This window comes from Panthera uncia, chromosome A2, assembly GCF_023721935.1.
Source record: "Panthera uncia isolate 11264 chromosome A2, Puncia_PCG_1.0, whole genome shotgun sequence".
NCBI classification, from domain to species: domain Eukaryota; kingdom Metazoa; phylum Chordata; class Mammalia; order Carnivora; family Felidae; genus Panthera; species Panthera uncia.
The window spans coordinates 9,876,680-9,890,275 of NC_064816.1; the positions used below are offsets into that span (position 1 = coordinate 9,876,680).

Below are 13,596 nucleotides of genomic sequence, written 5' to 3' on the forward strand. Positions count from 1 at the left end.
GCCTTTTCTACAGTTTCATGTTTTTGGAATCATACAGTATGAAGCTTTTTCAGATAAACTTCTTTCACTTAGTAATATGCACTGAAGTTTCCTCTATGTCTTTTCATGGCTTGATGGTGTGTTTCTTCCAAGTACAGAATAACATTGCATTGTCTGGGTACATGACAGCTTATTTATCCATTCACCTACTGAAGGCCACCTTGGTTCCCTCTCTGTTACTTTCTTGACTACTGTTTGTGGCTAAATTTGAAAGGCTCTTCTTTCTATTTCTGTAGTTTAGTTTCATGGAACAAGAAAACCAAACCCGAATTTCTGAATTTAGTCCCCTCCTGGGACTGTCAGACGAGCGGGGACTGCAGTCACTGCTCTTTTGGCCGTTCCTGTCCATGTACCTGGTCACCTTCACTGGGAACCTACTCATGATCCTGGCCATTATCACAGACTCCCGCTTCCACACGCCCATGTACTTCTTCCTCTCCAACCTGTGCTTTTCAGACATCTGTTTCACCTCCACCACCATCCCAAAGATGCTGCTGAACATCCAGACACAGAGCAAAGCGATCTCCTACAAAGGTTGTTTCAGCCAGATGTACTTTTTCATGCTTTTTGGAGTATTAGACACCTTCCTCTTGACCGTGATGGCCTATGACCAGTTTGTGGCCATATGTCAGCCACTGCACTACATGGTCATCATGAACCCCAAGTTCTATGGCATCCCACTCCTGGGATCCTAGGTATTGAGTGTTCTTGACTCTCTATTACATGACTTATTGATTTTGCGACTCTCCTTTTGCACAGAGCTGGAAATCCTTCACTTTTTCTGTGGACTTAAGCAGGTGATCCAACTTGCTTGCTCTGATATGTTCCTCAATGTCCTGGTGACCTATCTCACAAGTGGACTTCTGGGTGTTGTTCCAATCGCTGGTATCCTATATTCTTACTCTAAGATTGTAGCCTCCATTTTGAGAATTTCATCAGCGAGTGGCAAGTATAAAGCATTTTCCACGTGTGGGTCTCACCTTTCAGTGGTCTCTTTGTTCTATGCTACAGGCCTTGGGGTGTATCTGAGTTCTGCTGCTGCACAAAACTCCAGGACAAGTGCCATAGCCTCAGTCATGTGCACGGTGGTGACGCCCATGCTGAACCTCTTCATCTATGGCCTGAGGAACAGAGACATCAAGCAAGCCCTAAGAAAGCTCTTTAGCAGAGGGACATTCTCTGCATGTAGGATTCTTTGCTTTAAGATAAAGACTTGAGCAACAGGGCTCAAAACCCTGGAATATGTAGATCATGATGTTTGTATGAGTTCATAGATTGACAGTCTGCAGTTTATCTTTCCACAGTACTTGGGTTCTTTAACTTTTCATTCATAATCAGCAACTATTTATTCTGCATTTCTTTATAAAATTTTAGATCTCTCATTAAATTCCATTGCGTGGATTTTCAGCAGCAAATAAATAATATAGGAAATTGAATACTTATAATGTGATAGAAAGACCCAGAGGAATAAATGTGGAATCTGTCCTCTCTGAGATGAAAGCAGCTATTCATTAGAGTATTCTGCTTTGGGAGAAAAATCATTTAAGTTATCAGAGAGTATACACCAGTTTTTGAGGTTTATGTCAATCTATCCTGGAAAGAGATCATATCTGCATCAGCAGAGGCCTGGAACCCCGTGTGATGACATTCACAATACTCTGCATTCACCATGCAGTATCTAATTTTCCCTTGCACAGTCCAAAACATCCATGAAGTGTGTAGGTAATAGAAATTACAACTCCTGGTTTTTCAGGCATCAATGGTGTCACTCTTGGTGGTTATCCCAGGGATGCGTTATGGCTTTTCTTTTAGTATTTTGGCAGGTAGCAGCAACACTGTCTGGCGATTTCCCTCAGCACCTCCTACCGTAATAGCCCTTTCACAGATCACAAAAGCAGTATGGATATTCTGCCTATTTCCAGCCAAATTTTTGTAACAAGCATCTCAGAAATCAGGTACTAGTAGCAAGATATGATTATGGACCTAACCCGTGCTTTATGAGACAGAGTAAGACAAATGTCTCATCATCACCTGCTCCCGGAAGCCACCACTTTGGTTTGTAAAAGTTCACAGGTCCTTTTGCACACTAGTATTCAAATAAATGTTTAGGGAGCTCTCGCTCAAAAGCAAAGAGAAAACAAAAGAGAAGAAGTAAGAAGAGAGAAGAAAATAAGAAAAATCGGATGAAGAAGAGAGCTTGCTTGTAGCATTTGCAATTTCCATGGTATAATTACCCTCATCTTGCCCAGTTTCTTTTTTTTTTTTTAATTTTTTTTAACGTTTATTTATTTTTGAGACAGAGAGAGGCAGAGCATGAATGGGGGAAGGTCAGAGAGAGAGGGAGACACAGAATCGGAAGCAGGCTCCAGGCTCCGAGCCATCAGCACAGAGCCCGACGCGGGGCTCGAACTCACAGACCGTGAGATGGTGACCTGAGCCGAAGTCGGCCGCCTAACCGACTGAGCCACCCAGGCGCCCCTCATCTTGCCCAGTTTCAAGCTACCAATTTTAGTTCAGACCACAGTCCTCATGAACCATCATAAACTGGCTAGCAATATCACTTCCAAGCTTTTGGGTTGGGTTTGGAGGAAAACGTAAAGCATTTGTTGTCATTTTATAGTCTTCACTCAGGGGCAACTGGTTCCATCAATTGAGGATCTGAGTCAGTAAAGTGTCTCAGCTCTGAGAGTCAAGTAGACATTATGACCCTTCATTGCGGTGATTCAGGTCAAGTTTTCTTCATGAGAACTGGAGGGCTTTTACATTTTTAATTTTTTTTGACTACTCAAATTGGATGAATTCTTATTGAGCTGCCCATCATTTTTGGTTCATGAAGACACCATGATGAATTTGCCATTTACAGAAATCCCTGTAGCTTAACCAATTTGGATGAGAATGATTAGCTCTTACATGCACTATGAATACCATACCTTAGATGGTTTGGGACTGCTGACGTGGCCTCTGGCAGTTCAGAAAGGGCTGAACATAGGAGAAGGGATTTTATATTCAGCATGTCCATGGTAAGTCTGTCATGCGGGGCAGAAGCTCTGTAGAGCTTGTCAAGAAAGACATTACAGCCCTCAGCAAGGTATTTCTCAATGACCTTACGAATTTTATGTTCTCCGAACCCTTATTTTGGGTACACTTTGTGGTTGAGGTATTGAATCACACAAGATAAACCCATCACATCACCCTTGTCTCCCTGCACTTTGGATTCCTTCCTCGACATCATATTAACCTATTTATGGCACTGAAATTCTTTTAGAGCATGTCACTATTTTTTTTTCTCATGGTAAAATACATATAAAATTTATTATTTCAAACATTTTGAAATACATTTATGTGGCATTAAGTACTTTCTCACCATTGTGCAATCACCACCTCTATCCATCTCCAGAACTTCCTCGTGGTCTCAGACCTAACCTTTGTCCCTATGAAATATTAACTCCCCATTGTCCCTCTACCCAGTCCTTGTCTCCCACCATCTTAAATTCTCTCTCTAAAGCTGAGTACTTTAGTACCTCATATAGATGTAATTGTATAATATTAGTCCTTTTGTGTCTGGCTACATTCACTTAGCATTGTGTTTGCACAGTTCATCCGTGTTGTAGCCTGTGTCAGAGTTCCATTCATTTTAAAGGCCGAATGATGTTTCACTCTATGTGCTCACCCCGCTTTGTTCATTCATGAGTTTGTTGATGGACATTCAGGTTGTCGCTGCATTTTGGCTACTGTAAGTAGAGCCGTATGAACAGCGGTTCAAAAATCTTTTCTAGTCACTGCTTTACCTTTTTCTTGAGGCGTATAAGTGGATATATAACCAGATGTGAAACTACTGGCTCAAGTAATATTTCTACGTTTATATTTTGATGAACTGGCACACTGTTTCCTCCAGCAGCTGTGCCACACTTTAGTTATTTATCAGCAAAGCACCACAGTGTTCCAATTTCTCCGTATCCTCGCCGACACATGGCTTCTGGGTTAGTATTTAGAATAGCCATCCTATGGCTTCCCTGGGGAGCTCTACCAGACGTTTAAAGCAGAGATAATACCTTTCCTTCTCAAGCTATTCCAAGAAATAGAAAGGGAAGGAAAACTTCCAGACTCATTCTATGAAGCCAGTATTACTTTGATTCCTAAACCGGACAGAGACCCAGCAAAAAAAGAGAACTACAGGCCAATATCCCTGATGAATATGGATGCAAAAATTCTCAATAAGATACTAGCAAATCGAATTCAATGGCTTATAAAAAGAATTATTCACCACGATCAAGTGGGATTCATTCCTGGGATGCAGGGCTGGTTCAACATTCGCAAATCGATCAACGTGATACATGACATTAATAAAAGAAAAGAGAAGAACCATATGATCCTGTCAATCGATGCAGAAAAAGCATTTGACAACATTCAGCATCCTTTCTTAATAAAAACTCTCGAGAAAGTCGGGATAGAAGGAACATGCTTAAACATCATAAAAGCCATTTATGAAAAGCCCACAGCTTATATCATCCTCAACGGGGAAAAACTGAGAGCTTTTCCCCTGAGATCAGGAACACGACAGGGATGCCCACTGTCACCGCTGTTGTTTAACATAGTGCTGGAAGTTCTAGCATCAGCAATCAGACAACAAAAGGAAATCAAAGGCATCAAAATTGGCAAAGATGAAGTCAAGCTTTCGCTTTTTGCAGATGACATGATATTATACATGGAAAATCCGATAGACTCCACCAAAAGTCTGCTAGAACTGATGCATGAATTCAGCAAAGTTGCAGGATACAAAATCAATGTGCAGAAATCAGTTGCATTCTTATGCACTAATAATGAAGCAACAGAAAGACAAATGAAGAAACTGATCCCATTCACAGTGGCACCAAGAAGCATAAAATACCCAGGAATAAATCTAACCAAAGATGTAAAAGATCTGTATGCTGAAAACTATAGAAAGCTTATGCAGGTAATTGAAGAAGATATAAAGAAATGGAAAGACATTCTGTGCTCATGGGTTGGAAGAATAAATATTGTTAAAATGTCAATACTACCCAAAGCTATCTACACATTCAATGCAATCCCAATCAAAATTGCAGCAGCATTCTTCTTGAAGCTAGAACAAGCAATACTAAAATTCATATGGAACCACAAAAGGCCCCGAATAGCCAAAGTAATTTTGAAGAAGACCAAAGCGGGAGGCATCACAATCCCAGACGTTAGCCTCTACTACAAAGCTGTAATCATCAAGACAGCATGGTATTGGCACAAAAACAGACACATAGACCAATGGAATAGAATAGACACCCCAGAACTAGACCCACAAAAGTATGGCCAACTCATCTTTGACAAAGCAGGAAAGAACATCCAATGGAAAAAAGACAGTCTCTTTAACAAATGGTGCTGGGAGAACGGGACAGCAACATGCAGAAGGTTGAAACTAGACCACTTTCTCACACCATTCACAAAAATAAACTCAAAATGGATAAAGTACCTGAATATGAGACAGGAAACCATCAAAACCCTAGAGGAGAAAGCAGGAAAAGACCTCTCTGACCTCAGCCGCAGCAATTTCTTACTTGACACATCCCCAAACGCAAGGGAATTAAAAGCAAAAATGAACTATTGGGACTTCATGAAGATAAAAAGCTTCTGCACAGCAAAGGAAACAATCAACAAAACTAAAAGGCAACCAATAGAATGGGAAAAGATATTTGCAAATGACATATCAGACAAAGGGCTAGTATCCAAAATCTATAAAGAGCTCACTAAACTCCACACCCAAAAAACAAATAAGCCAGTGAAGAAATGGGCAGAAAACATGAATAGACACTTCTCTAAAGAAGACATCCAGATGGCCAACAGGCACATGAAAAGATGCTCAACATCACTCCTCACCAGGGAAATACAAATCAAAACCACACTCAGATATCACCTCACGCCAGTCAGAGTGGCCAAAATGAACAAATCAGGAGACTATAGATGCTGGAGAGGATGTGGAGAAATGGGAACTCTCTTGCACTGTTGGTGGGAATGCAAACTGGTGCAGCCACTCTGGAAAACAGTGTGGAGGTTCCTCAAAAAATTAAAAATAGACCTACCCTATGACCCAGCAATAGCACTGTTAGGAATTTACCCAAGGGATACAGGAGTACTGATGCATAGGGGCACTTGTACCCCGATGTTTATAGCAGCACTCTGAACAATAGCCAAATTGTGTAAAGAGCCTAAATGTCCATCAACTGATGAATGGATAAAGAAATTGTGGTTTATATACACAATGGAGTACTACGTGGCAATGAGAAAGAATGAAATATGGCCCTTTGTAGCAACGTGGATGGAACTGGAGAGTGTGATGCTAAGTGAAATAAGCCATACAGAGAAAGACAGATACCACATGGTTTCACTCTTATGTGGATCCTGAGAAACTTAACAGAAACCCATGGGGGAGGGGAAGGAAAAAAAAAGAGATTAGAGTGGGAGAGATCCAAAGCATAAGAGACTCTTAAAAACTGAGAACAAACTGAGGGCTGATGGGGGGTGGGAGGGAAGGGAGGGTAGGTGATGGGCATTGAAGAGGGCATCTTTTGGGATGAGCACTGGCTGTTGTATGGAAACCAATTTGACAATAAATTTCATATATTAAAAAAAATTAAATAGCCATCCTAGTGTGTGTGACGTGGTATCACGTTATGGTTTTGATTTGCATTTCCCTCTTGATTAGTCATGTTGTACATCTTTCCCACGCTCAGTAGCCATTCTTATATAGTCTTTGGAGAAATGCCTGTTTGAGTCCATTGCCTGTTCTTTTTTTTTATCATTAATTTTGTTTTAAAATTTATGTTTACATTTTAATTCCAGTATAGTTAGCATGCAGTGTAACCTCACTTTCAGGTGTACAACACAGTGATTCAACCCTTCCATACCATACCTGGTGCTCACCACAACTGCGCTCCTTAGTCCCCATCACAATCCTCCCCCACACCTCCCCTTTGGTAACCATCAGTTTGTTCTCTGTGGTTAAGAGTCTGATGTTTGGTTTGCTTCTCTTTTTTTTTCCTTTGCTCATTTGTATTCTTTCTTAAATTCCACACAGGAATGAAGTCATATGGCATTCGTCTTTCTCTGACTGACTTCTTTTGCTTAGCATAATACCCTTTAGCTCCATCAGTGTTATTGCAATTGGCAAGATTTCATTCCCTTTCATTGGGTGAATAATATGTCATTGTGTGTGTGTATGTCCCACATCTTCTTTATTCATTCATCTATTGGTGGACACTTGGGCTGTTCCCACAATTTGGTTATTGTAAATGATGCTACACTAAACAAAGGGGTATGTATCCCTTTTAATTCGTGATTTTGTATTTTGGGGGGTAATAAGCTGATAGTGCATTTATGGGATTGTAGAGAAGCTCTATTTATACTTTTGAGGAATCTCCATACTCTTTTCCACAGTGGCGGGTTCCAGTTTTGATTCCCACCAACAGTATTGGAGGGTTACTTTTTTCTCCAAATCGTCACCAACAGAAATTGTTTCTTTTATTTTTTAAACATCTTTTTATTATTTTTTATTTTTATTTAAAAATTTTTTAAACATTTATTTATTATTGAGAGACAGAGAGACACAGAGCATGAGCAGGGGAGGGGCAGAGAGAGGGGGAGACACAGAATCCGAAGCAGGCTCCAGGCTCTGAGCTGTCAGCACAGAGCCCGACGCGGGGCTCAAACTCACAAACTGCGAGATCATAAACCGAGCCGAAGTTGGTTGCTTAACTGACTGAGCCACCCAGGCGCCCTTAAATATCTTTTTAAAAAAGTTTTTATTATGGAAGTGTTGAATCACCTGAATCTAATATTACATTGTATGTTATGTAACTGGGATTTAAATAAAAGCATAGCTGTTTTTAAATTGAGTTATTTGGAGCACTGCTAAGAATTTACCCAAGGGATACAGGAGTGCTGATGCATAGGGGCACTTGTACCCCAATGTTTATAGCAGCACTCTCAACAATAGCCAAATTGTGTAAAGAGCCTAAATGTCCATCAACTGATGAATGGATAAAGAAATTGTGGTTTATATACACAATGGTACTACATGGCAATGAGAAAGAACGAAATATGGCCCTTTGTAGCAACATGGATAGAACTGGAGAGTGTGATGCTAAGTGAAATAAGCCATACAGAGAAAGACAGATACCATATGTTTTCACTCATATGTGGATCCTGAGAAACTTAACAGAAACCCATGGGGGAGGGGAAGGAAAAAAAAAAAAGAGATTAGAGTGGGAGAGATCCAAAGCATAAGAGACTCTTAAAAACTGAGACCAAACTGAGGGTTGATGGGGAGTGGGAGGGAGGGGAGGGTGGGTGATGGGTATTGAGGAGGGCACCTGTTGGGATGAGCACTGGGTGTTGTATGGAAACCAATTTGACAATAAACTTCATATATTGAAAAAAAATAAAATAAATTGAGTTATTTGGTTTTTTTTTTTTGCTGTGGAAGTTTTGAAATTCTTTTCCATTTGGATATTAATTTTGGATAATAATCTATTATCAGGCATGTGATTTGCCAATCTTTTCTCCATTTTGTGGTGTGTCTTTTCACTTGGAAAATAGTGCCCTTCGATGCACAAATATTGTTCATTTTGCCAAAGCAAATTTTTCTCTAGTTGCCTGTGTATTTGGTGTTGTATCCAGGAAATCTTTGTCAAATCCAGTGGCATATAGATGGACCTCTGTATTTTCCTCTAAGTGCTTACAGTTTTATCTCTTATACTTCAGTCTGTGATCCATTTGGAGTCATGTTGGTAGATGTAGATGAAAGGGCCAGCTTCATCTTTAAGCATGTGGTTATCCAAGTTTTCCATCACCATCTTGGAAGGGCTGTCTATTCTGCCACTCTTGCCAAAAATCATTCAGTCATAATATTTGCGTTTATTTCTGGGCTCCCTCCTATTCCATTGAGTTATATTTCTGTTTTTGTTGTTGTTGAAAAAAGATCAGTTTGAAATTAGAATGAGGTAGCTCTGAAAATCGTATTTTCACCTTTCCCCAGCCATTGTTTTTATTGAAGTATAATTTACCTACAGTGTTATATTCATTTGATGTGTACAACGTAATGCTTAACAATTCTATACACTGTTCAGAGCTCATGGACATAAGCGTACTCTTAATACCCTTTATCTATCTTACCCATCCTCACCCACATTCTCTCTGGCAACCACCAGTTTGTTCTCTGTGTTTAAGAATCTGGTTTTTTTGTCTGTCTTTTCCTTATTTGGTCCTGCGTTTTATTTCTTAAGTTCCCCAGATGAGTGACATCAAAGGGTATTTGTCTTTCTCTGACTGGCTCATTTCACTCAGCACTATACCTCTAGGTCCATCCAAGTTGCAAACTTACACAATATTTAAATGTTACTTTTTTGCCATTTAAAAATGTCCATTTATTCTCTATTTTTTCATCTACAGTGTTCTTTGACAATTGTAGTAACAAGGGTCTGTGTCTAACATGATTGCATGATGAGTTTTCCACAGGGAGAACTTGATCCTGACATCGCATCATGAAATCCACACTGAAACTCCACTGTTTTCATAAGTACGTGTCAAACCTGTAGCTAAAATATCAGCATCTCTGTTCTCTGCAGGCTGTCTAACTGCTCAGGGTCATGTTTGAATTGTCATACTTGCCCCCTGATTATTGGCCAGCAAGTATGAAGTATTTCCCACATTGGCTGCCCAGATACTTCCTCTTGGAGTGCCTTATCCCCTTCTCCCTCATCAAGAGTTGGGACAAAGAGAAGCTTGTTTGTGTGGCCTTCACTCAACTCTTCTGGAAAAGTTGACTAGGGTTGTATTCTTTTTCTGATGTGTCAGTGCCCCTTCAGGGTAGTGCATTCATGTATTTTTCATTTTATTTTTAAATTTGTGTTTTAGGTAGGTAACATACAGTGAAATATTAGTTTTGGGAGGAGAGTTCAGTAATTCATCACTTACATACAACACCCAGTGCTCATCACAAGTGCCCTTCTTAACACCCAACACTCATCTAGCCCATCTCCCTCCCATTTTTCTCCATCTGTCTATTGTTAAGAGTCTCTTATGGTTTCTTTCCCTCTCTCCTCTTTCACCCTTCATATATGTTCATTTGTTTTGTTAATTCACTTTCAATATGAGTGAAATCATATGGTATTTGTCCTTCTCTGATTGACTTAATCTCAGTTAGCATGATACATTCTAGCACCATCCATGTCACTGCAAATGGCACGATTGCATTTATTTTTATGTCTCTTACCCTGTTGAGACTGTGAGCCCCTCAAGATAAAGGACCATTCTCACACTTTTCTTCCTTCCCACCACATTGCTTAGTGCCTACTATATCACAAATGCTAATGAGGGGTTTAGAGGATGCCCAAAGAAGCAAATCATTGAGTGATGTTAAATAGATATTGCCCACGTTGAAGGAGAATGAGAAGCAGGAAAAAAGGAGAATCACTGTGGGGGCTGGGGGCTGCAGGATGGTGAGCCAAAAGAACAGGTATGGATGGGAGAAAGAAGATTAAGGGGATACAGAATTCTCCAAAACCAGAATTGAATAGTTACTATGGGAAACTCTGACTTATTAGTGAGAACCTGTAAAGACAGGGCAACTTCTGGGATAAGAGAATAAATGTGATAAGAGACAATCCGGAATGCCAAGTCTGTGTCCCAATACCAACAGCGGGACAAGTTTGCTTTCTATTTTTCTCTCCTAGCTCTAGAGACCCAAGTCTCCTAAAGGGAAGAGAGACAACAGAATATTTCATTAATGAGACTCATGGGAATTCATTCCCTATGGCTACAGAAATTAAAATGCCTTTCTGCACCAATGAACTCGACTCTTGTAACCTCAGGTGATATGAGCACATAGCTGTGCTTTAGAGCCTTTCTGGGTGGGGCCATGTCTCTTCCCTTCCTGGCGACATAACTTCCAGCTGCATCAGTCAACCATGGGAGAGACTGGGTTATTGATTTCACGCTGTTCTGTGCTAACATCTGGGTGAGCCGTGGCATCTTCAGAAGTGCTGGGGAAATGTGTTATGGTAAGAAGGAACCCTTGTGTCGGTAGTTATTTTGGGAGCATCAACAGGGACAATAAGTTAAGGAGAGTTTAGTGATGTCAAGCCCTTAAGACTTTGATTGTGGAGGGAAACTCTGGATACACTAAACCATTTCTCCCTGATCTGTCTCCTCCAAGGTGAGTGCTTCATCAATGGGCCTTCATTTCTCAACGGCCTTTCCTCCATTTTCTTTGCCAGTCCTTCCATTGTTGGGAATGACTATCTATCATTTTTCAACCATTTGTTAATTGCAGTCATTCAACAAACGTTGTTTTCAGCATTTTATGAATACATAAATGACCAAGACAGTGTTTGTTCTGTCAAGGTACTCACTGTATCAAGAGAATGAAAGAGGCAAAAATACATAAATAAACGTATTAATGTGAGGTGGCACTGAAATCTGGTGAAGTAGATCCTCCAAAATTGGCCCTTTATTTTATTTGTTCTTGAAAAGAGGACTCTTTGGTGGGAGTTAGTGAGGGCTTCCCAGAGCAGCTTCTCGGTGCTGAGACATGGAGGCGGTGTAGGGGTCTTCCCATGAGGAGAAGGGGTGTGCAGTCCAGGAAGAGCCAGCAGAGGAGGAAAATTTAGGGATTCAGTGGAGCAGAAGTTGTGCTGCTGGGATTGGAAATACTTCTTACTGTCTCACCAGCCATCAGAAGCAGGGGCTGCGGGTTCTGCAAAACGAAGCCACAGTGGCCTGGCTGGGTAGGCAACAGTCAGATTACTAAAGAAAGTGACACTTTGGCCTGAGGGTTGCAGTTTCCTTCTGTAGTTAGTGAAGAGTAAGTTCAGGTTCCATGTCAGGGGCGGTAGGCACAGGACCGGCCCGTGGAAAAGTGACCCAGGTTATTGTGAGGAAAAAACGATTGCTGAGTTCAGAATGTGAGTGAAGTAAGGGATAGAACTAGTACCGTGGGAGTGAGAGGGGCCAGGTCTCTGGTCTGGGGGACTCATATTACTTCTTCCATTCTAAGTTTAATGCCTTTTATTTCCTTCTTCTTTTTTTCTTTTCTTTTTTATTGTTTTGGCTAGTTGCTCTGTCTGGAAGTTGCAAAGCTATGTTGCATGAGAGGTATGAAAGCAGACATGCTTGTCTTGCATCATCTTAGGGGGTGTTCTCAGTGTTTCCCTCTGGAGAATGATTTTAGAGGTGGGTTTTCATATATGACCTCTTTCGTGTTGTGGAAGTTTCCTTCTGTTCTTAGTTTTTTGAGTGTTGTTACTATCAGGGAACGCTCCATTTTGTCATGTTTTATGTGCCATCTGTTGAGATACTCGTGTGCTTTTATCCTTCATTCTGTTAATGTGGTGTATTATACTGAGGGGGTTTTATTAGTTAAACCATTCTTGCCTTCCTGGAATAAATGCCATTTGATCATGATGCACAACCCTTTTCTACACCATGATCAAAAGGCTGCAAGGCTGGCATTGGTAACACTTAGTCAAAAATTTTCGCGTCAACATTCCTTGGGAATACTGTTCTGTACTTTTCTTTTCTTGCAATGCCTTTTCGTGGTTTTGGAATCAGTGCAATGCTGGCCTGATGGAATAAAGGAAGAAGTGTTTCCCCTTTGAAATTTTTGGGAAGAGACTGAGAAAGACTGATGGTAATTCTTCTAACTCTGTGTGGTTCTTGTGATCCTTAGCCATGACTACTCCGCTGGAAAGTCTAATATCATAAACTGCAATTCTGCTAGGAGAAAGACTCTGTTTGACTTATGGTGTAGCCTGTCCCCTGCTTTCTAAAAGATGTTTCTTCAGCTACAAGAGTACACAGTACCACAGTAATGGAGAACTCTCTCTCTGTCTCCGTGTGTGTGTGTGTGTGTGTGTGTGTGCACGCGCGCACGTGTACAGGACAGAGAGAATTTATCAGTGAAGTACACACCCATAAACCTTAAATAGCAAGCTGAACCTGTCTTATGCAATAGAAAATGCAGCATTTAGACCAACTGTAGACATAAAGATAGAGAGAAAGACAGAGAATTATGTGCGAATGATTTATGTTCCATTTTTATATATTACATAAGATGTATCCTGTTGTGGACAGACACCATATATAACATATACATGTAAAAAAGACGCTGAACTGTAGTGTCCTTTGGCTGAATTTTATTTTATTTTATTTTTTAAGTTACATGCAAGTTAGTTAGCATATAATGCTATAATGGTTTTAGTAGATTCTAGTGATTCATCCCCTATGTATAACACCCAGTGCTCATCCCAACAAGTGTCTTCCCTAATGCCTCCTACCCAATTAGCCTATCCCCCCACCACAACCCCTCCAGCCACCCTCAGTTTATTCTTTGTATTTAACAGTCTCTTATGGGGCACCTGGGTGGCTCAGTCAGTTAAGCGCCCGACTTCGGCTCAGGCCATGATCTCACAGTTTGTGAGTTCAAGCCCCACATCGGGCTCTGTGCTGACAGCTCAGAGCCTGGAGCCTGCTTCAGATTCTGTGTCTCCCTCTCTC

The 13,596-nt window shown here is 40.7% G+C and overlaps 1 pseudogene; it reads left to right on the forward strand.

Annotated features, from left to right (window-relative positions):
* Nucleotides 1–281: 281 nt before the first annotated feature.
* On the forward strand, nt 282–1,248 carry LOC125930964 (olfactory receptor 7A17-like; annotated as a pseudogene).
* The last annotated feature ends 12,348 nt before the right edge of the window (nt 1,249–13,596 follow it).